General features: G+C 36.0%; 1 long non-coding RNA gene across 1 annotated transcript; it reads left to right on the top strand.

Moving 5' to 3' along the window:
* Positions 1-1,939: 1,939 nt before the first annotated feature.
* LOC148186813 (uncharacterized) lies at positions 1,940-20,010 on the top strand. Its single transcript, XR_015779099.1, has 4 exons — positions 1,940-1,995; positions 2,327-2,400; positions 15,034-15,219; positions 18,543-20,010. It is a non-coding gene; the product is annotated as an uncharacterized LOC148186813 (long non-coding RNA).
* The last annotated feature ends 5,254 nt before the right edge of the window (positions 20,011-25,264 follow it).

Below are 25,264 nucleotides of genomic sequence, written 5' to 3'. Positions count from 1 at the left end.
GCACTGAAATATTTTTCTGAAGACATTTTGGGTGAGAAATAGGTAAAGCAGTAACAATTTTGGAAAATACGAACGCTTGAATAAGAAAAAGATGAACTGTCAAAAAAGTGTCATAAATTTAGGTAAATGTTATATTTAAAAAAGGTTGATACCTGACATACTGTGTCCACTATGTTTGCTCTTTTATTGTGAAAATATGTGCAGGAAGTCAGTAGGTTTAAGAGTGGATCTGCTGGAATGAATTGGTGAATTAAGCTGCTGTTTCTGTTTTTAAAAGAGGCTCAGAGTGGTGAGTATGACATGACTCTTGTGTGAGTACATCACTTTAAATTCTCCACGTGTGCTGTTTTAGTGGGTTACAGGTAATTCCACCTCCCTCAGGGTGTTTTTTTACACAGATGATTTCACCCTGACACCTCCCTCTCCTGCTGTCTGTGCTGGACGTGTTTGGGTGGGACAAACTCCGGGAGGACTTGTCAACTGTATTTTGCCCTGTGGATAATTGGTTTCACTGGAACTCTGAAAACAAGGACAGTATCACATGACGCTCCGCATGCAGACAGGAGAGGAGGTGAGTTAATGATCCTGGTGCAGTTTGTGGTCTGTGGGCAAAGTCATGCCAACGGGAGGCAGATAGGAGGACAGTGAGTGATATTCATTTGTTGTTTTGGATCCAGGAGCTGTTTCACCCCCCCCCCAAAAAAAAACACAAGATATGCAGATATTCACACATTAAGCATAATGACACATTTGACAAACTAACATGCACAGTAATAATAATATTAATAAACTACATTTGTATAGCATCTTTCATACAAGAAATGCAGCCCAACATGCTTTACAAGAAAAAAACATAAAAGCCAAAAAGACATGCATCAGCAAATCAATAAAATCTACTTGATGATACTAGTAAAAGTAAAATAAAATAAGGACAGAAATTTATTTCACAGAATGCATAACATAAAATGGAAAATAAGATAAATAAAATTTAACGATCTGACATTATTAATAAAATAAGCCTAAAAATAGAGTAGATAAAATGCATAAAATCAAGGAAAATAGAGCATCTTAAAGCTGTGCAGCAGTATGCAAGGACAAAGCAGAATACAAAGCAGCCAAGTTAGAGCTAGTTAAAAGCTAACGTGAAGAGATAAATTTTAGTTTTCTTTTAAAAATATTTAGCGAGTTCGCTTCTCTGATATCTTTAGGTAGTGTGTCCCAGAGATTTGGGGCGGAACTGACAAATGCTGCATCCCCAATTTTCTATTTACTATTGGCTGTTTTCATTAATGATCTTCCTCTTCCCTCTGCAGACGTTAAGGAGGTCTAAAGCAGAAGTGCTGAAGGCGGCCTCGAACCTGTTGCAGCAGCAGCACTGGGACTCATGGTGAGTAAACATACAACACACACACACACACACACACGTAACTGAAAGGCACAGTGTTTCTCTCTTTGTACTTTTTCTTCTGCTTGTTTCCCTTCGTTGAGATCAGCTTGAGGCAGATAGGAGGACAGTGAGTGATTAGGGGCAAAAAGAAACTAAAAAGGTTAGATTTCGACAATAAAGTCATAATATTACAAACATGAAGCCATAATTTTAAAAAATAAAATTGTAATAATTTTAAGCAAAAAAGTCATAATGTTTCGAGAATGAAGTCATAGTTTTACATGAAAAAAGTATGTATGAGCATGAACTTGTAATATTACAAGAATAAAGTGATAATAATACGAGAAAAGAGTCGCAATTTTACAAAAAAAGTTGTAATTTTATGAGGATAAATTTGTTATATTATGAGAATAAAGTCTGGATTTTACAAGACAAAATTGTAATTTTACGATAAATAAATTTGTGATTTTATGAGAAAATTAAAAGCAAAAACAGTAATGACAAACAGAAAGTACCTTCCTCTTCTTTCTGCAGACATTTAGGAGGCCTAAAGCAGAGGTGATGGAGGCGGCCTTGTATCTGCTGCATCAGCAGCACTGGGACTCATGGTGAATAAACATACAACACACACATAACTAAAAGGCACATTGTTGCTGTTTTTGTACTTTTTCTTTTGCTTTCTTTCCCACATTGAGATCACTTAAATAAATGAAGAGAAAGTCTGTAAACTGACTCCTAAAGGCCAGTGCGAGGCAGATAAGTGGACAGTGAGTGATTTTCTTTTGTTGTTTTGGATCCATGATTTGTTTCACACCCAAAAAGTCAAAGTAAAAAAAATAAATAAATAAAAAAATAAAAATAGAAATCACACAGATTTTCAGACACTGAGTAAAATGAAACATTTAACAAACGTTAATGACCTTCCTCTCCCTTCTGCAGACAGTTAGGAGCTCTGAAGCAGAAGTGATGAAGGCGGCCTCGTACCTGCTGTACCAGCAGTACTGGGACTCATGGTGAGTAAAAATACAATACACATATAAATAAAAGGTGCAGTGTTGCAGTTTTTGTACTTCTCACACCAAGATTCACCTTTAAAAGTAAAGTGAGTAAAATTTGGGGGTATTTAGTGGCGTCTGGCAGTGAATTGTCATTGGTGGACTGTAACTAAGTGCATTTACTCAAGTAGTGTACGTAAGTATTTGTGCTTTACTTGAGTATAGTTATAGATAAAGTATATCCCACTAAATGTTACACATCGGTCCTTTAAATAAATGATGAAAAAGTCAGTGTGAACTGTGTGAAACGGGGTCTTACCATCGTGTTACCATCGTGAAATCCCGCCAGCTCCTTCGTTTCACAGCTTTCCTCGTAGTGAGAGAATCTGTTGAATCATGTGGAGTAATGCTGCATATCTAATAACTGGGATTTAGTCATCAGCTGACCTTATGTGATAAAAGAAAGTGTCATGATGGGCTCAGATTCAGAGTGTTTCGAGTAGAGTTTACTTCGAATTAACAGCTTGCCAACTGAGACTGTCAGAGGCGTGGCGATGTGACCGGAGACTGGGCCGAGGGGGACACAGGACGGTTTTGTAATCGCCTGTCCAGTGTCATAGAAACAATCCGAGGACAGATAGCATCGTCTCGACTCTTGGAATTTGCCCTCTGAGTCACGTCTCTCTGTTAATGTGGATGTTATGTTTCATGTCAGAGTTACAGAGCTGGCAGATTTTAGATTTCAACCATCCAAGAGATGTTTAACAAACCTCTTACATTTGGTTGTGTTTTGTCTCTGGCCTGGAGGAGCTTTTTGCTGACTGAATAGATGCTGAATGATATGTTTGCTTCAGTTATTCTGATGCTTGGGATTTGAGATAATCTGAGATTGTGGTCTATGGGGAAAAAAATGAACTCTGTTGCTTGGCTGATGGTACAAAGTACTGGCAGGTGACGGCCGTCTCTGTTTGTGTATATGTAGAAATGATCTGATGCTGCCATCGTAGCTGATGAAGGTCTGCTCGATCGAAACGCCGTTTTTTTCAAACATGTAAGCTATAAACGGGACAGTGTGCAGGAGTTCCTCTCTTTGTCTTTAGATTGCTCTCTCCTCCGATGCACCTGTCACACATTCAGGTGTGCAGAGACCTTTAGAGATTTCAACATAAAAATGATGTCAGATTTCATATTAAAGACTATACTTTACTTGGGAACTCAGGATTTCTCCACCTTATAAATTCTGGCATCAGCGACTGTAGAAGGGTCATTCCTTACCATCCCAGCCAGACCTCCCAGTTCATTTCATGGATTTTCCATGCAAAAATTATGTGAAGTTAGATATTACATTCATAACACCATGCTATATCCTGTAGCTCTACTTCAAATACTTTTGTAGACATCCATTTTTCAAATTTTGTCTCTGGAGCTAAATTTAATCATTTTTGTGATTTTATTCTAAGTCTCACAAATTTCTTTCTTTTCTTTTCACTGGAATGCACTGAAATTTGCACTGACCATTCAAGAAAGCCGAAGGATAATTTGCAACATGTATTCATATAAATCGATCGTGTAAATTGTCTCTAGATGTTTTACATTATTTTATTTTTTTTTCCCAAAGAAAGAATATTTAATTATCAAAAAATATATATCTCCACAAGTTTTCACTATTTTTATTATATGTATTTTTAATTTAGTTCAGTCACATCTAATATATAAAATTAGTATTAGAAGTATAGTATTATTGGTATGCAAACATATATAATTTGTGACACTGTAATTAGTAGTATTACCAGTATTAGTATTATTTCCATGAATATTTTCCATTGCAGTACTTTGATGTCTCAGAAATGATTAAAAAAAACATGAAATTTAGTATCCATCTTCTTTTATTTAACAAAAATTCTAATTTATTATTGTTTTACCAATCATAGTTTTGAATTTTTTTCACCGTATATTTATAAAGGATAGCATTTAACGTATCATTAAACAAGAATAAATGATCAGAAGTTTACTTATATCTTAGCAAATGGTCTTTTAGATTTTTATTTTTGTATAAAGTTACATAAGTCTGTTTATTAAGACCTCTAAAACTATAATATGACAAATAAATATGCCTACCTTTGAACATCCCACCACACAGAGCCTTCATGTCTGGATGGATGGATTTTTTTTAGCGTAACAAACCTAAGCTGAGTGGTAGAGATGACTCAATCAGACTGAGTTAAATTCAACACATTTTCCATTTAGATATCAAAATGTGGTCTGACAAACTGTTGAGCAGGAGGTTAAAGGGTGAGTCAGGACGTCATTACTCCACTTTATCTTTACATAGCAAATAGTCGTTTGCTCATATATGATGTTCTGAATGTTTTGTGTGGTTACAGAGATGTAGGTTATTTACTTGCAAATGGGAAAGAAAAAAGGTAGCTAAAAAATATGAAAAAATATGACTGGAAAATCATTTTTGTCCGTATTGCTGTTTACTTCAGTGTTAAAAAATACTGTTATTCAGATAAATGGCCTGAAGTATAAAAAATCCCAGTATCACACGGATTCTAATTACTGTATTAAATCAGCCAAACACATATTTGTTCAGCTGAAAATAATGTGGGTTCCCACAGCGTTAAAAGAGAGCTGTAATTTGTGCTGTTCCCCTGAATGACAGAGAGCGAGCATCATTCCTCCTAATAGATGCTGTGTATCTGTATGTGGGTGCGCGGGGGAGGAGGGGGGATAAGCTTGTTCATATTCCAGTCATGTTTGAGTCACCTTGCAGCCGAGGCTCTTCAACACAAAGAATGGCTCTCCCTCCCTCTCCCGCTGCCAGCACTTCAGTTTCTTAAAATTATTATTGTGATAATTGCCAGCTCTCAGCCCACGGCCACGGTGAGATGATTTTATTTTATTATCATTACAGTTTGTGTTGTGCACATTTGGCGCTAACAAGAGCAGAAAGTGAGGGGATAAATATAGTCAGCTGTCCAGACACAGAATATAGAGCCCACTCACTCACTTTGTTTTATACGCGCTTGCACACACACACACACACACACAGATACATGTGTTCAGAAAGGCAGATGGTGCCAGATGGAACTGAGACTAAAATAGAAAGAGAAAAGAGGGTAGAAAGTAAAAAAAGGATATTTTGTCTTTCAGAGCAAAAGCAGAGAACAACCCTGTGGGCTTCAGAGGGCGCAAACACAAACACACACCAACGTGCGCACACACACACACACACTTCACAACACATCATACAGAGGCATGCTGCATGTGGACGCTGACCAAGTTTGGTCATTTTTTGTATTTTTTCATTGTTTTATTTTTTTAAATGCCAAAAGAAGTTTAAAATTGTCACATTAGTTGTTCTGAATTTTGACAGCTCAGCACAACGTAATCAGTGTGTCTGACTGTGTTTTTTAATTTAAGCTAGAAAGCCGGTATGATAAAACTAACCTCAAAACAAAAATTTCTTCTTAACCCTTTGAAACCTCTTGTTCAGATGCCTTTCACAAATATTTAAACCTCTGAAGCTTTAGTGAGGGAAACATGTCACGCAGAATAAATGAGAAGAAAACTATTCTTAAGAAAAACACACAAAAAAATTGAAAGTCAAGTAGAAAATATATCTTTGTAAATATGTTTAAGAAAATGTATTTATTATTTGATTTAATTTTTAGCATTTATTTTCAGGTAGTTTTCTTTTAAAATATACATATGCATTTACTTTTTTATTTCTTTCTTATTTTCAGTTGATTTTTTTGTTCTTCACTTATTTGTTTATTTTTAAATCTTCTCTTTTTGGCTCATTTTCTAATTTATTTGTTACCAAAGTTACTTTTTGTAAAATTTTGCTTATAATTTCCTAATTGTTGGGCTATTTTTTCAAGTTGTCACCTTCTTATGTTTTTGGAAAAAATGATTAAAAAAAATCAAGGCAATTCGTTTAGGTTTCAAAGGGTTAAAGGAGTCCTTAGAGCAGTGCGGTCAAACTGATTTTGTCACTGGTGCTCTTTACGAGTTGCCTTAATAAAGTAGGCTTGTGTAATATTTATTTTTAAAATTGCATTATCATATATGTGTCCATTCAATGAACACAGATAATATTTCATAAAAATTCCTCCCATTATTTGTGAAATAGAAAACTTCCAGCACCAAGCTTGCTTTAAGAGAAATGCTGCTTCAGTCTTTATCTCCTTGTCCCCGGTCTGACGGTTGTGCTATTATAAAGCATAAAGTTGGTGGTTTTGTGGTTCAGGTTCGGGTGGTTGATCAACAACATGCGTTTACACGTTGGGTGGAAGCAAATTCACATAAATATCAGGGGGGTGCAAGTGTTAAAAAATCCTGACCTGTGCATCACTGGAGCCTGGAAAAATGAGATAACCCTGATGACATCATGAAGGTTAATTTCAAAGTTCAAAACAGATGGCATTAAACAGCTGCAAGCTGCAAAGAGCTGACCTTCATGTGAAAAAAAAAACAGTGTAGTGCACCTTTAATTACACTCTGGCTTCCTCATTTTCAGATGACTTTCACACACTCATCACTGATGTTTGAGGTGGCACGCTCTGCCTCATCCTGCAGGGAGAGGAAGCTCTTGTGATAAAACCTTCAAGGTTTGATGGACAGTAAACACCTGGAATATTCTGCTTTAATGAATCATTTCTCTCTTTGAAGGAGGAACATACATGCTGTCCTATCATGGGCTCCATAAATATTCAGCAGTCAAATTAATGGAATAAAGGGCTAACAACTCGCATTAGATGCTCTCATTGATGTTTTCTGTAGTGCCAAATTTACATTTCAGAGCAAAAACGTTAGTGTCAACCATAAAACTGACAACGAAGAAAGTAATTGTCAAAGAATTAATTATGTTATGAAATTTTGACACACAAATTGAGCCATGAGTCCTAAAACATTTTTAGACATGGGGTTATGTCTCTTATTTCTATTAGTCTCTAACTGATGATATGAAACTCATCAAACTGGTAAAACCAAAACAGCAACAACAACAACAACAACAAAAAACGCAGAAAAAGTCATGAATCAGCACATAATCCTTTTGGGTCATTCCACCCATCTCGCCCCACCTCTAAGTTCAGGTCTTGGCTAAATTCAATTCATGGGACCTTGCAAAATCTATGCAAACAAACAAACTATGACAGGCTTGCAAACCTTAGAAAAATCACTTTCTTTGCATTCTTATATCACATCCAATCATGTCTTTTTTTTTTTAAATCAAATATCACATGTTTACATAAGTTAGTCCCAATCTGTTTCAAACAATATCCATCAAACTGCAACTGCAAAGATTTAGACCTTTATTTAGTGCTATCCAGTTGTGATCAGATCACCTGAGACGCATGCTGATGCTCGGTCTAAAACAGGATACAAGATATTGAAATTAAACACTCCCGAAATGTCGTTGGATCAGAACTTTAACATTTTAAATTCAAGACATTCACACATACATTTTTACATTGTGGTATCAGCTTCTGAAAAATTAACACTAATACACATAGGGCACAGTTATCCAATTATCCTTCATTACAGCCTGCAGCTGTGATAAACCACTCTGTCTGTCAGCATTGTAAACCACAGACTGTTTGACAAACTGTATTAACACTTTCTAAATTACCTTTAAAAGCCATTTTCTGCTAATTTGCTGTGACAAACACCTGCTGTCAGCCAGGTCTGAAACACAAGCGCTGATGTATAGTTTGTAATTTATATTTTAAATAATGCATCTGGATATTTAGCATGAGTAGTGTGTGAGCTGCAATGACCCAGTATGTCAAAAAAAAAGAAAATTCTAGTGTGTTTGTTAGTTCTACTAATACTATTACTTTATTCTTTATTATCCGAGCTCCCTGACACTACAGGACGGACTCTCTGGTTTTCTTGTATCCGCTGAAGCATTTTGGTCCACTGTAAACTGTAACTCACCTGCCAGAAAATTAGGGGCATAGAGGTTTTATTTTTATTTTTTATTTTTTAGTTAAATCACGTACAACTATACAAACAATTATACAAACTGCATGAATTACATTAATTGTCTACTCATCAAAGCTTAGATTGGATAATTAGTGAGTGTGTAAACACAGAGAGGAAAAACCAGAGTCACACTGTTTGTTACTGAGCCGCAGAAACAGATTAAAGGACCATAATGAACTTTGTTTTAGTCCATTAACTACAAATCGAGTAAACTTAACATCACTGTATTGACTTCTCTACCTTCAGGGCCGCCTTGGTTTCAGCACAACATTAAGATCAACTTGCAGATATAATCCGTCAAAGTGAACGTATAACTGCCTCCAAATTAATATAAGAAACTTTTTTTTTTTGCGTATATGCTGCTTTCAGTTTTAAATGATCCCTGCAGCCACAGCCACAAATCATGATAATGTAACACCGACGAAACATTTAAAAAAGATGCATGTTCACTGTGATAGATTGCTTTATTTGAAGCAAGTCTTATTTTGCAGAGTAATTTTTATGGCGCTGCCTGGAAGGCAGAAATCTAATCAAAAAACCTGTTTGGTAGAAATGTAAAGAATGAATGATTTATAATAAATTAGCTATAGTTGTTTGTTCTGAGCCTGAGATATAAATGATGCACTTTGATTTAGGCTTGATGTGCGCAGTCACTGGGAACAGGTGACGTACAAAGAGGAAGCAGACTGAGATTTATGTTGACTCAGAGTTAATAATCGCTGCAAATTACGCCGCAGGGAAATGTCACCAGCAAATTGCTCTCCATGAACATCTGACCGGGCATGTGGGTGTGATTGTGCACAAATACATGTGTAAATAACGAGCAAAAACTGAGAGAAACACAAGAGACATTTTGTGTACGCGCTTGTAGTCTTTGAAGCAGTTTGAGTTACATTTCATTTACAGGCATGAAAGATTAAATCTGAAATAATAATCCTTCCTCGCTCTGCTCGCTCAATCAGGGGAAAAAAGGCACAGATTTATAAAAAGCTGGTCAAAGATTTTGCTCCTATTAGCAAGACACACACTTGCAAATGTACCCAAACATTCCCGCCCACGCAGCGCATGCACATTAAGTATCAGCAAATATCAGCTGCTGTCTCTGCTTGTCATTTCCTTTTTCTCTCGTAATCATTCAAAGTTTTTTAAGGGCAATATCTTTCATTTCTACTTTCAAAATTTTCAATTTATTCCTGGGCAGCTTTCAACTTTAAAAAAATTCTAGCAACAATTGATGACAGAGGAGGAAAATGTTGTTTTACTTTACCTCCCAAGTTGACCGTTTGTATATCAATTTCTCATCCCATTATAGGTTTAACTCTTTGAAACCTTAGCAAACTGGCTTTATTTATTTCAAAAACACGAGAAGAAGGCCATGAGCAGACCTAAGAAGAAATGACCCAGAAATTAGTGAGAAATTATTAAAGAGAATTACCTGAAAATCAATGAAAAACAAACAAAACAGTCCAAACAACAACAAAAAAGCTTAAAAAAACAAACAACCCAAAAATCAACAAGGAAATGATCTGGGGATTTTTTTTAAATAGTAATTCTGTAAACATAATTTAAAATATATCATTATAGCTAGTAGTTATGAATACAGTTCTTGACATTTTTTAGAAATCATTTTCTAAATCTACTAATTTCTTGTAGTTTGTGGGACATTTTTCGCCAAGTTCCTTATTACCATTTTCCCTGTGCTTTCAAAATAAATCAAAGCAATTTGCTTAGAGCTCAAATGTTTAAATACTTTTGAAAGACGTCTGAATGCAGCACAAGAAAAGTGATGTCAAACCAGGTGTCAAAGGGTTAATTTGGGAAGAGAACATATATTTTTTTTATGTAAAGTGAGAATCAATACAGTGTTGATTTTTAAATTACTGGTTTACATGTGTTGTGTTTAAAGCCCTGACTGGCAGCAGTGCTGTAATCTGTCTTCAGTCATATAATTCAGACCCAACAACATATTCTGTGTCTTTCTCCTTGAATTTTACGCCTCTGGTGGAGTGGTCTTTATGACAGTTTTCCTTCATTTTTTTTTAAAAAAACAACAGTATATCAGCTTGCCTACAGTATTGCAATATATCCTAACATATTGAATCATAACGTAGTATTTATTGTACTGCCAGATTCTTGCAAAAGCACAGCCCTAAAGCAAAGAAATAAAAAGTCAACAGCAAATTTTTACTCACTGAAAAATGAAACAGTTGTTTGTCTCATTTGTATGATTTTTTCCCCAAAATATTTTTATTTAGATTTTCCATATTTTAAAATACATCTTTGCAACCACATAACACAAAACATGTAGTTGTGACATAACACAGAATGAAGAATAAAAGATAAAACAAAAAATAAAAATAAAATCAGAAACAAAATGCTCCTCATATGTGTTAAAACTGGTAATCAATACAAAATGTAGTACCATCATTTCAATAACTGCTGAATTGAGACATATTTAACAGACAAAAAACAATTAAGTACATAATTTACACAGGCACAAAATCTGTATGCTCCTCAAAAATTAGTTAATCCCTTGATCATATGACAGATCTAAATCCTTCACATAATTCCTAAAGTGACTCCATGTGTTTTCAAAAATATATTGCTTTATTTGTTTTTTTTTTAATAACCCACCTGATGCGAGAAGCAGCTGTAACTGTAGCAGTATTTTCACATGATCTAATGTGGCCCTCAAATAAATATATAAATAAATAAATAAAGATAGGACACCCCTGCCCTAAAAACATGAATGAGGTAACTCGCGGAGTGTCACCAGACGGCAGCGCTGAGCTGCAATTAGGTGAATTTTGAGGCGGATTTGCGCTTCCGGGTCATACAGGTGGTAAACACCGACGGACGGTGGATTATATTCACGGCGAGAAAAATGTTGTGCTTAAAAAACAAACAAACAAGCAAATACCGCAACCCTTTTGCCGATTGTACACAGTCTCTGTGTGAGTGTCAGAAAGCGCAGGCGGCATGCAGAGGGTGGCATCAGTGTGTAGAAACGCTCAGAGACGCTGTTGGTACGTTGATTTTTTCACTTGTTTCAATGCGTTTAATTCAGTCTGTTTACGTGACAGTAACGTTAGACTGATGGTTAAAAAATGACGGTGCGCATTTGATTTGTAACTGTTTATTTGATGGCGCTACGCAAATAAAACAGCATCAAAATAGAGGTCCTAGCTAAACCCCTAAAGACTTAAAATCCTAGAAATGTCCTAAAATCCCAGAAACGTTGTAAAATTCTATGAAAAAAAATCACGGAAGTGCTCCAAAATCCAAGAAGTATTTTAAAATCCTAGAAATAAAAAAACAACAAAACAAAAAACCTGTAAACGTCCTTAAATCCAAGAAACATCCTACAATCCTGGAAACGTCCTTACATCGGAGAAAGATACTTAAACCCTTAAAAAAAATATCCTTAAATTCTAAAAATTATCCTTTAATCTGATAACGTCCTAAATTCCTAGAAAAAAAACCCTGTAATTGTCCTAACATCCAAGAAACTTTCCGAAAATTTTACAAATATTTTAAAATCCTGGAAACATCCTTAAAGCTGAGAAACATGCTAAAATCCTGGAAACATCCTAAAATCACAGAAATGTCATAAAATCTGAGAAGCATTCTTAAAACCCATTTAATTCCTAAAATCCTAGAAACATCCTAAAATCCAAGACGTCCTTACATCCAGAAATTTCATAAAATCCAATAAACATCCTAAACAGCTCTAGAAAAAAAAAATCATGGAAATGTGCTAAAATCCTGGAAACATCTTTAAAACTGAGAAACATCTGCAAATGTCCTTAAATTCAGAAAACATACAAAACCCTGGAAAAGTCCTAACATCCTGAAAATGTCCTAAAATTGGAGAAAGATCTTTAAATCCTAAAAAATGTCCTTAAATCCTAAAAAAAATCCTTAAATCTGAGAAACGTCCTAGGGGAAATGAAATGTAATGAAAGAAATGTAATAAAATCCAAGAAATGTCCTAAAAAAATTTAAAAGAAAAAATCATGGAAATGTCCCTAAATCCTAGGGAAAAAAAGAGCCAGCAATTGTCCTAAAATCCTGGAAACATCCTAAAATAATCAAAAATTTCCTGAAACATTCTTAAATCTTAAAAAAGTCCTGACATCTATAGAAGTGTGCTAGAAACATCCTAAAATCGGAGACACGTCCTAAGAGAAATGAAATGAAATGAAAGAAATGTAATAAAATCCAATTTTTAAAACAATTTTAAAATAATTTTAAAAGAAAAAAAACATGGAAATGTCCTAAAATCCCGGAAACATCTTTAAATCCTAAAATCAGAGAAAAATCTTTTAATCCTAAAAAATGTCCTTAAATCCGAGAAACATCCTAAAATCCTAGAAAAAAGCCAGTAATTGTTCTACAATCCAAAAAATTCCTATAATCCTACAAATATTCTAAAATCCTGGGAACATCCTAAAATCCAAGAAACGTCCTAATATCAAGAAATGTCATAAAATCCGAGAAATGTGTGGGGCTGCTGCGACTGGCCCCTGTTGTCCTGTCATTTTGCAAAAATAGCCCCCAAGCAAAGCAAGTTGAATATCCCTGCAGTACAGACTACCATCTGGCGACACGCACACACACATGCTACTAGGCAGGTGGGACTCCTTCAAAGTGAATTAAAAATAGTTTACAGTTACATAAATGACTTGATTAAGCACTGAAAAAAAGTGCTTTACATTCACTTCCAGTATCAGCAGAAGGTTTTTGAAATCTGCATTGTTGTGATTAAGGCCCTGGTCACTGTGCTGAAGCTTTCCTTTTGTTTTTGACTCTTCGTTTTGCTTTTTTCACCCTCCAGACTCCTCACTCGGAGCAGCATCTTCAGCAGCATCCGTTCACTGATAACTGCACAAAGTTGTTGTGTGTGATGGCTTTAAAGTTTTGAAAAACAGCAGCTCTAATCAGCTGCAGACACGCTGCTGGCAATCAGCAATCTGCAGCGAGCACAACAGTTTGAGCGAGAGTACAGCTGCAAAGAGCGTTTGCATAGAAATGATAGATTTCTGTCTGCTTTGCTTTTAATATTTAACGTTTGCACTGTCAATCACAGTAAAATAGAATTTGAAATAGTGCAGCTTGAGTTGAAATAGAAACAAAAATGTAAAACCTTACAAAGTGTCCTTGTTGTGAAACAACTGGGGCATTGATCAGATCCCCAAAAAACTAATCTATTTATCAGAATTACATATTTAGATGGTTTTCCATGGGAAAAAAATCCCTTAATACCTGAATATATCTGAGATGTAACTCTACACCACAAACTTGTTGCCTGTAGGCTAAACACGGCGCTGGATGGCCCACCGATTTTCTAATTTGCAATTAAAATAAACAGAATCACATTGGAAGTTTAAAGAAATAAGATGCCGGAGTGCATAAAAAGCATCAAATTAGAGCTGGTTTGTAAACAAAAAAAAATTTCTAGGAGACAATACCATTTATTTATAATGTTTATTTATTATATTATAAATTATTATAATGTCCTTTGGCTTTCTCTCTTTTTACAAAAGTGGCCCCTGGGCAAAGCTACTGCTTGGTTTTGGTTTATTTAGCATGCAGGGACCTGTGAACATGCAAATCAGCCTCCGCCTCCGTGTCCGACCCCTCAGGCCTTCGACAGTAACCCATAGCCTTCTGCTTGACTACATCATCAAACAGCTAATAATGTTTTGCAAATGTTAGATGATAGGGTTGATGACAATTAATCGGCAATAACTGGTCGTAAAGAATTTAATCAAATGTGAGATTTAATGTGTTAATCAATAGGCTTTTTCATGCTGTCAAAGTAAATGCAATGTGAGCTTTGATTGGGGAAAAAATCAGTATTCTTTGAAACAAGCACAAGTTTTTTCTGTGATGAATTATTGAAATTAAGGTGTTATTTTGACAAAAAAAATTAGTTTGCATCAAGAAAAATTAACATTTACAAACAAACTAACAAAGCCACATGATCCACATACAAAAATTAAAAAGAAAAAACAACAAAAAAGAAAAAAAAAAAAGACGAATATCTTATTTAATAATTGTCACTTGACTTGATAAAAAAAGTTGCTGGGAACTTGCTGTATATGATGTTGAAAGTTTCAGTTTCAAACATTTGCTATAGGCATTTAAACAAAGCTTTGTGTTGAAGTTTGTTATATTCCAAATTCTAAATATCGACAAAGATTTTACTTTTTTTTGTAAATGCATATTGTCTCCAAATATCAGTTATTGGTCTCATCAATGACTATTAATCCCCATTGGTATCGGCCCTGAAATATCATCGGTTGACTAATCCCTAGTCTTGTAGCATAAAGAAAACACCACATAGAGGTGTTAAAAACTTGATTTTCATTGGCGGGGACGAAAACTATCTGATGCTGCTCTCTTTGTCCTTGTCCATCTGTCTCTGTCCTCCAGTAATCCTAATTACTGTGCAGTGAACAACAATTATGTTCGTAATTGCTTCCTCTCTGGCATTCACCAAACACACACACACACACACACACACACACACACACACACACACACACACACACACACACACACACACACACACACAAACACTCTTATCTGCTTGATTTTTCAGATGAATCCCATCTCAATCTGAAACAGGTGTGTTTTTTTATCCTGTCTCAGGAGGGACAGCAATCAACACGAGACGCCAGGGACAACACCTTCATCTGTCACTTTGGGCACTCATCTCCGCTGTTCTCCCCTTCCCTTCACACCTGTTCTTCCCTCCTCGCCCTCTCGTCCTCGTCCTCCGTCTCCCGGCTCCTCGTCACAGAGATAAGATCGTCCGACGAGATTCAGAATGATAAGGTCAGAGATCACTGCGCTCGCACACACTGATACACTTAAACCAGAGAGGCATGCAAACACCGGGGACACACACCCCACCCGCTGCCCCAGATGTGCTTGGTTACCATGGCAACCCCACATGAGGAAATGAAGTGCGCTGTGTGTTTGTGCATCTGTGTTTTGCACTAAGCCTTTCATTCAGCAATAATTGAATGTGAAGGAAGGTCGGAGCAAAGAGTTGACTGTGCATACCGTTTGCTGCTGTGGTATTGACTTTACAGGTCTGTGTGTGTGTGTGTGTGTGTAGAGGTGTGCGTGCGTGTTTGGCTTTTTGTGTCTGTTTGCAGGTAAATAAACAAAAGGGGCAAAGATGCTATCTCTTTATACAGAGAAATCCTTCACGACTGTATCTATGTCATGAAACCACAGAGTTAAATTTGTAACTGAGGCTTTAAAACAGAGAACAGTGTATTTTAAGCAAGTCCTTTAAGCCATATGACCACGTAACTGGTCATATGGCTTAAAAGACACCTCGGGGCGTTTCCAAAATCAGCTGCTTTGGCGTTGATCAACAGAATTGCTTGTATTTGACCATTAATGTCGCAGTTTGAACATGTGGTTGTGAAACCATTGCAGTTGAACAAAAACTACAAACTACATTTAGAAATAAAGATCATGGTTAGCCTTTAAATAAATATTTTTGTTGTCAGCATATCTCACGTGACATATGTGCGATGGCACGTCATTCAAATAACATAACGTTTTCTTTGGTTTCACACAGAGGCACAAACACCAGTCTCCTGGGTAAATGTCCTGTGTTTGTTAGACCCATCAACCTCCCTTCCCTCCTGCTGTAAGCGGGCTTTGTCGTACTTTATCATTGATGTATAAAGAGAACTGGATACAGCGTTAGAAGCAAGGACTCGTTCATTTCTGGAAAGCTGCTCCGTTTCAAAGGAAACTAAAAAAGTTCTGTTTCCCTGTTATGAAATGAACCAGATCTGCCCACTAGAGACTTTTGGCGTCTGAGCGGCTAACTTCCAGTTTAGCGCTCCACTGACTTGAATGGGGATAAAACCATTAATCATGTGGCTCTTTTAGACTTCAGAAGGTTATTGGACCAAAAGTATTACATCAAGAATGCATGATAATATCGGCACGTCATCTGTATCAGCTGATATTCGCTTCAAAGTAAACTATCGCAATCAGCAAACATGCTTTTTCTTGTTTTGCACAATGAGTGAATATCATAAATGAATAACATTGTATTTTATGTCTTAATCTACTGGTAGGCCATCAAGATAAGAATATGCATAATATAAGATGTTAATTTCAATACAGAAGAGACTTTGATTGCTAAAATTAGGTAGGAAAAAAGTGGATATATCTATGCTGTATTGTTAATCGGATAAACGTGTTGTTATACATCAGATGCAAAAAAAAAAATCCACTGTCATGCATCCCTTGATAGTATCCTGATAGAGAAAGGAGTCTTTTTGAGGAGGTTGTGATGCTCAAAAAATAAATATCCATTGATTTATAAATGTCTCTTTCATAATATAAACCATTGAGAAAAAGTCTTTTTACGGTGTTGGCCACAATGTTAAACTGGCTTTAAAGCACAGTGCTGTGACTGGGGCCCTGGTCTGTACGTCACCTGACTGAGTCTGATGGAGTGCAGTTAGTTTTGTAGGTATTTAGATAGATCACCAAGTTATTTGAATTTATTCTCCAAGTATCTTGAATATCTGCAGAAAATTTCATGACAATCCATCTGATAGTTGTTGATATATCCCCCTCTGAGCCACAAATGGAGGCCTAAGAGAAAAGAAAGACCAAAGAAAACATCCTCTGAGGATCACAAATGATTATACAGACTTTAATTGGAATTTTTCCGATAGTTATTGGGATTTTTCAGTCTGGACTAAAGTGGTGGATCAACTGACATTTCCAGTCAAAAAGTCGATATTGCCTTTTTATTGTCTTGTGATCTTGCATGTTTGACTTAATGTTTATTCCTACGTTAACTGTGTTGTGTTTCATTGCTATCAATGTTTAGCTGCAAACAGAAGCTCTGTAGCTCACTCAGTTGCTTGGTCACTCCACAAATAAATTCCCCACTCTTTGGCAACCACAGTTTTTGCCCTAGGATGCTAAATTTTTGCATGACTATAAAACCTCCCCCTGTGTGAGTGAGGGTGTGTGTTTGTGGTCATGCACATTAGCTAAAGGGGGCACTAAGGTTTGTAGTTGCAGCTATTGCAGATTTGTTTCCTTACTTCCTTACTGGTTTGGTTTAACCGATTTATCTAACGTGTGGCAAAAAAAGAGTTTCCGAAAGAGTCTTTTCTTCTTAGGTATTTTGGTTGTGAGTGGGAAGCAGTAATCTTTACTGGAATAGATGGCGCCCTTTGAGCTCATTGAACATTTTCTCTAACTACCCCCACTGTATGATCCTCCACTGTGTGATCCTTCTTTTGTCTTGTGATGGTTAGGTGGGATGCTGGGTATAAAATTATTTTTTTTGTCCATTTGTGTATGTGTGTGTGTTTCTGATACATTCCTCTTTGTTGTTTCTAAATAAAAACTTAGATCATGAAGAGGTTCAGGTTAAAGGAATAGAGAAAAAGTGATTTATCACTCTGTGATCAATCCAAGATGACACATTCATATCATACACCAGTCCATACACAGTTCTTTAGACTTCTATACCGCCGTGCTATTTATAAACCCGATTTTCCCACGCAACGCCAGCAGAGCTGAAACACAAACACGCATATGGAACGACAGCTTTACTCGACCATGCTGTGATATAAAAACTCCCCGTGCATCCGTATCCCACAGGCCTGTGTGTTGCCACATTGCATTGAGGGCCAGAGTGCAATGGGTGAGCCACAAGCCCAGCAGCACTTGAGATGACCTACATCTCAGATGGGCATTATAGAGAGATCAAGCGATGACTCACACACACTCAGAAAGAAGAACGGGATTAAACGGCCAGAGTACATGGCATTAGTTGTGATGTGATTAAGTCACAGTTGACCTGAAACTTTAATGAAGAGGAATAATGATATTAAGCTTCACGTCTTGAAAAGTAAAATCAATATTCTTCAACAAAAAGCCACTCTCCTCTAAAGGCAAGGACAACTAAGAGTTAAATTTGCTTTGTCATCAGGATGGAAATCACCAGAGATGTTCAGGTCTCTAATGTACTTAACTAACAGCTTGCATGATGTTTATGTAATGTAGTTACAGCTGACCCAGTCAAGATCGAATGTAATTGAAAGTGGATAAGTAGGATGATTGATTATTGGTCTTAACCTTATTGTTTTTCTTCTACACAGACTCAAATACTGTGCTGAGGGGAGTAAGAGCAGCTTTCAACGTGAACAATGACGGCTCACAGAGAAACCTCAACCTCTCGAAAAGTCTTCACCGGCAGGACTCTCATTCTGGTAACTAAGAGGCATTTAATCTCGCCTCGGAAATATTTTTTGTTTATTTGCACATAAACATGTAAAAAAGAAGGAAAAATGACAAAAAAAAGAAATGAAACAACTGAAACATTGTGCAAGAGAGTTTAGAAGCCAAAATTTGCTTATGGAGATACCTCCCCATTAAATACCTATAATTGATCACAAAAAGGTAAAGACAAAGAATGCATAATTGATAAAAAAAAAAGTTTAAGAGTGGCAGTGATAAAAAGGTGATAAAAATGTAAACAGGAAAACTTTGTGTCTATACAAGTGAAATGGATTAAAAATTAATGAACTACCTGTCTGTTTAGCTCCTAAATACTCTTATTTTCCATCAAGCAGCCCTTTTGTCCGATTTTGGATGTTTTTTCGACATTGTATAGTTTTCAGCTGTTTTTTGGACCTGCCATATTTTGACATTTTTCTCCATACTATAATATGGCATTTTCTGTATTTTTTTTCAACGTGGTATTTTGTGGGTTATTTTTAGCCATGTTTAGGTGTTTTTTGAAATTGTATACTGTTACATTCTATACTAAATTGATTTTCAGCTGTTTGTAGGAATTGTCATATTTTGACATTTTTTGCCATACAATAGCCTTGCTTCTTTGGTCATTTTTTCACAATACTAATTTTTGGGGTTTCTTTTCGTTTTTGGATGCTTTTTCACCATTCTATACTATAACATGCCTCTACATGCTACACTAAGTATTTTTCAGCTGTTTTTTGGACATGTCAGTTTTCGCCATTTTTGCCACGCTATAGCCTTGCTTCTTTGGTCAATTTTCGACATGCTATTTTTTGGGGTTTCTTTGGGTTTTCAACATTGTTTACTATAACAATCCTCTACATGCTGTACTAAGAGGTTTTCAGCTGATTTTGGAAAATTTCATATTTTGACATTTTTCTCCATGCTTGCTTCTTTGGTCATTTCTTTGACAAGCTATTTTTGGGTTTTCAGACAATATTTGGAGATTTTTTTCAACATTGTATACTATAACATGACTCTTCATGTTATACTAAGTGGTTTTCAGCTGTTTTGGGGACATGTTATATTTTGACATTTTTTGCCATACTATAGCCTTGCTTCTTTGGTCATTTTTCCATGTGCTATTTTATAGGGCATTCTGGTTGTTTTGGATGTTTTTTCACCACTGTGTGCTATAATATACCTATACATGCTATACTAAGTGGTTTTCAGCTGTTTTTAGGATATGCCAATTTTCACCATTTTTGCCATACTATAGCCTTGCTTTGTCATTTTTTCCACAAACTATTTTATGGGGTATCTGTCCGTTTTTGGATGTTTTTTCACCACTGTGTGTTATAATATGCCTCTGCATGCTGTTATTTTTTTTTTATAAATTTTCCATACTATAGCCTTGCTTCTTGCATACTTTTTTCGACATGCCATATTATGATGTTTTTAGCTGTTTCTTCAGCTTTCTATGCTATGGCGTGTTTCAGCACGCTATTTAATGAGGTTTTGAGCAGTTTTCAGCTGTTTTTGGGACATGTCATTTTTTGACATTTTTGCCATACTATAGCCTTGCTTTTTTGGTCATTTTTTTCAACATGCCATATTATGTCGTTTTCAGCCATTTTTGCAACTTTCTATGCTATGGCGTGTCTGGGCACGCAATTTAATGAGGTTTTAAGCATTTTCCATCTGTTTTTGGGACATGTCATTTTTTGACATTTTTGCCATACTATAGCCTTGCTTTTTTGGTCATTTTTTTTCGACATGCCATATTATGTTGGTTTTAGCCATTTTTGCAACTCTCTATGCTATGGCGTGTTTCAGCACGCTATTAAATGAGGTTTTGAGCAGTTTTCAGCTGTTTTTGGGACATGTCATTTTTTGACATTTTTGCCTTACTATAGCCTTGCTTTTTTGGTCATTTTTTTTGACATGCCATATTATGTTGTTTTCAGCCATTTTTGCAACCTTCTATGCTATGTCGTGTTTCAGCACGCTATTTAAAGAGGTTTTGAGCAGTTTTCAGCTGTTTTTGGGACATGTCATTTTTTGACATTTTTGCCATACTATAGCCTTTGTTTTTTGGTCATTTTTTAGACATATCATATTATGTCATTTTCAGACATTTTTGAAACTTTCTATGCTATGGCGTGTCTCTGCATGCAATTTAATGAGGTTTTAAGCATTTTCCATCTATTTTTGGGACGTGTCATTTTTTGACATTTTTGCCTTACTATAGCCTTGCTTTTTGGGTCATTTTTTCGACATGCCATATTATGTTGGTTTTAGCCATTTTTGCAACTCTCTATGCTATGGCGTGTTTCAGCACGCTATTTAATGAGGTTTTGAGCAGTTTTCAGCTGTTTTTGGGACATGTCATTTTTCAATGCTTTTTGCCATACTATAGCCTTGCTTTTTTGGTCATTTTTTTTGACATGCCATATTATGTCGTTTTCAGCCATTTTTGCAACTTTCTATGCTATGGCGTGTCTGGGCATGCAATTTAATGAGGTTTTAAGCATTTTCCATCTATTTTTGGGACGTGTCATTTTTTGACATTTTTGCCATACTATAGCCTTGCTTTTTGGCTCATTTTTTTTCGACATGCCATATTATGTTCATTTTAGCCATTTTTGCAACTCTCTATACTATGGCGTGTCTGGGCACGCAATTTAATGAGGTTTTAAACAGTTTTCATCTGTTTTTGGGACGTGTCATTTTTTGACATTTTTGCCTTACTATAGCCTTGCTTTTTTGGTCATTTTTTTCGACATGCCATATTATGTTGGTTTTAGCCATTTTTGCAACTCTCTATGCTATGGCGTGTTTCAGCATGCTATTTAATGAGGTTTTGAGCAGTTTTCAGCTGTTTTTGGGACATGTCATTTTTTGACATTTTTGCCATACTATAGCCTTGCTTTTTGGGTCATTTTTTCGACATGCCATATCATGTTGTTTTCAGCCATTTTTGCAACCTTCTATGCTATTGCGTGTTTCAGCACGCTATTTAAAGAGGTTTTGAGCAGTTTTCAGCTGTTTTTGGGACATGTCATTTTTTCACGTTTTTGCCATACTATAGCCTTGCTTTTTTGGTCATTTTTTTTGACATGCCATATTATGTCGTTTTCAGCCAGTTTTGCCACTTTCTATGCTATGGCGTGTCTGGGCACGCAATTTAATGAGGTTTTAAGCAGTTTTCATCTGTTTTTGGGACGTGTCATTTTTGACATTTTACCTTACTATAGCCTTGCTTTTTTGGTCATTTTTTTTCAACATGCCATATTATGTTGGTTTTAGCCATTTTTGCAACTCTCTATGCTATGGCGTGTTTCAGCACGCTATTTAATGAGGTTTTGAGCAGTTTTCAGCTGTTTTTGGGACATGTCATTTTTTCACGTTTTTGCCATACTATAGCCTTGCTTTTTTGGTCATTTTTTTTGACATGCCATATTATGTCGTTTTCAGCCATTTTTGCAACTTTCTATGCTATGGCGTGTCTGGGCATGCAATTTAATGAGGTTTTAAGCATTTTCCATCTATTTTTGGGACGTGTCATTTTTTGACATTTTTGCCATACTATAGCCTTGCTTTTTGGCTCATTTTTTTTCGACATGCCATATTATGTTCATTTTAGCCATTTTTGCAACTCTCTATACTATGGCGTGTCTGGGCACGCAATTTAATGAGGTTTTAAACAGTTTTCATCTGTTTTTGGGATGTGTCATTTTTTGACATTTTTGCCTTACTATAGCCTTGCTTTTTTGGTCATTTTTTTCGACATGCCATATTATGTTGGTTTTAGCCATTTTTGCAACTCTCTATGCTATGGCGTGTTTCAGCATGCTATTTAATGAGGTTTTGAGCAGTTTTCAGCTGTTTTTGGGACATGTCATTTTTTTACATTTTTGCCATACTATAGCCTTGCTTTTTTGGTCATTTTTTTGACATGCCATATTATGTCATTTTCAGCTATTTTTGCAACTTTCTATTCTATGGCGTGTTTCAGCACGCTATTTAAAGAAGTTTTGAGCAGTTTTCAGCTGTTTTTGGGACATGTCATTTTTTGACATTTTTGCCTTACTATAGCCTTGCTTTTTGGGTCATTTTTTCGACATGCCATATCATGTTGTTTTCAGCCATTTTTGCAACCTTCTATGCTATTGCGTGTTTCAGCACGCTATTTAAAGAGGTTTTGAGCAGTTTTCAGCTGTTTTTGGGACATGTCATTTTTTCACGTTTTTGCCATACTATAGCCTTGCTTTTTTGGTCATTTTTTTTGACATGCCATATTATGTCGTTTTCAGCCAGTTTTGCCACTTTCTATGCTATGGCGTGTCTGGGCACGCGATTTAATGAGGTTTTAAGCAGTTTTCATCTGTTTTTGGGACGTGTCATTTTTTTACATTTTTACCTTACTATAGCCTTGCTTTTTTGGTCATTTTTTTTCAACATGCCATATTATGTTGGTTTTAGCCATTTTTGCAACTCTCTATGCTATGGCGTGTTTCAGCACGCTATTTAATGAGGTTTTGAGCAGTTTTCAGCTGTTTTTGGGACATGTCATTTTTTCACGTTTTTGCCATACTATAGCCTTGCTTTTTTGGTCATTTTTTTTGACATGCCATATTATGTCGTTTTCAGCCATTTTTGCAACTTTCTATGCTATGGCGTGTCTGGGCATGCAATTTAATGAGGTTTTAAGCATTTTCCATCTATTTTTGGGACGTGTCATTTTTTGACATTTTTGCCATACTATAGCCTTGCTTTTTGGCTCATTTTTTTTCGACATGCCATATTATGTTCATTTTAGCCATTTTTGCAACTCTCTATACTATGGCGTGTCTGGGCACGCAATTTAATGAGGTTTTAAACAGTTTTCATCTGTTTTTGGGACGTGTCATTTTTTGACATTTTTGCCTTACTATAGCCTTGCTTTTTTGGTCATTTTTTTCGACATGCCATATTATGTTGGTTTTAGCCATTTTTGCAACTCTCTATGCTATGGCGTGTTTCAGCATGCTATTTAATGAGGTTTTGAGCAGTTTTCAGCTGTTTTTGGGACATGTCATTTTTTGACATTTTTGCCATACTATAGCCTTGCTTTTTGGGTCATTTTTTCGACATGCCATATCATGTTGTTTTCAGCCATTTTTGCAACCTTCTATGCTATTGCGTGTTTCAGCACGCTATTTAAAGAGGTTTTGAGCAGTTTTCAGCTGTTTTTGGGACATGTCATTTTTCAATGCTTTTTGCCATACTATAGCCTTGCTTTTTTGGTCATTTTTTTTGACATGCCATATTATGTCGTTTTCAGCCAGTTTTGCCACTTTCTATGCTATGGCGTGTCTGGGCACGCAATTTAATGAGGTTTTAAGCAGTTTTCATCTGTTTTTGGGACGTGTCATTTTTTTTACATTTTTACCTTACTATAGCCTTGCTTTTTTGGTCATTTTTTTTCAACATGCCATATTATGTTGGTTTTAGCCATTTTTGCAACTCTCTATGCTATGGCGTGTTTCAGCACGCTATTTAATGAGGTTTTGAGCAGTTTTCAGCTGTTTTTGGGACATGTCATTTTTTCACGTTTTTGCCATACTATAGCCTTGCTTTTTTGGTCATTTTTTTTGACATGCCATATTATGTCGTTTTCAGCCATTTTTGCAACTTTCTATGCTATGGCGTGTCTGGGCATGCAATTTAATGAGGTTTTAAGCATTTTCCATCTATTTTTGGGACGTGTCATTTTTTGACATTTTTGCCATACTATAGCCTTGCTTTTGGGGCATTTTTTTCAACATGCCATATTATGTTGTTTTCAGCCATTTTTGCAACTTTCTATGCTATGGCGTGTCTGGGCACGCAATTTAATGAGGTTTTAAACAGTTTTCAGCTGTTTTTGGGACGTGTCATTTTTTGACATTTTTGCCTTACTATAGCCTTGCTTTTTGGGTCAATTTTTTGACATGCCATATTATGTTGGTTTTAGCCATTTTTGCAACTCTCTATGCTATGGCGTGTTTCAGCATGCTATTTAATGAGGTTTTGAGCAGTTTTCAGCTGTTTTTGGGACATGTCATTTTTTTACATTTTTGCCATACTATAGCCTTGCTTTTTTGGTCATTTTTTTGACATGCCATATTATGTCGTTTTCAGCAATTTTTGCAACTTTCTATTCTATGGCGTGTTTCAGCACGCTATTTAAAGAGGTTTTGAGCAGTTTTCAGCTGTTTTTGGGACATGTCATTTTTTGACATTTTTGCCTTACTATAGCCTTGCTTTTTGGGTCATTTTTTCGACATGCCATATCATGTTGTTTTTAGACGTTTTTACAGCTTTCTATGCTATTGCGTGTTTCAGCACGCTATTTAAAGAGGTTTTAAGCAGTTTTCAGCTGTTTTTGGGACATGTCATTTTTTGACATTTTTGCCATACTATAGCCTTGCTTTTTTGGTCATTTTTTCGACATGCCATATTATGTCGTTTTCAGCCAGTTTTGCCACTTTCTATGCTATGGCGTGTCTGGGCACGCGATTTAATGAGGTTTTAAGCAGTTTTCATCTGTTTTTGGGACGTCATTTTGACATTTTACCTTACTATAGCCTTGCTTTTT

This window comes from Plectropomus leopardus, chromosome 16 (genome assembly GCF_026936395.1).
Source record: "Plectropomus leopardus strain MGB_pleo_1.0 chromosome 16, ASM2693639v1, whole genome shotgun sequence".
NCBI classification, from domain to species: domain Eukaryota; kingdom Metazoa; phylum Chordata; class Actinopteri; order Perciformes; family Serranidae; genus Plectropomus; species Plectropomus leopardus.
The sequence above is the reverse complement of the archived record's forward strand: the minus strand, read 5'-3'. Positions and strand labels throughout refer to the sequence as shown.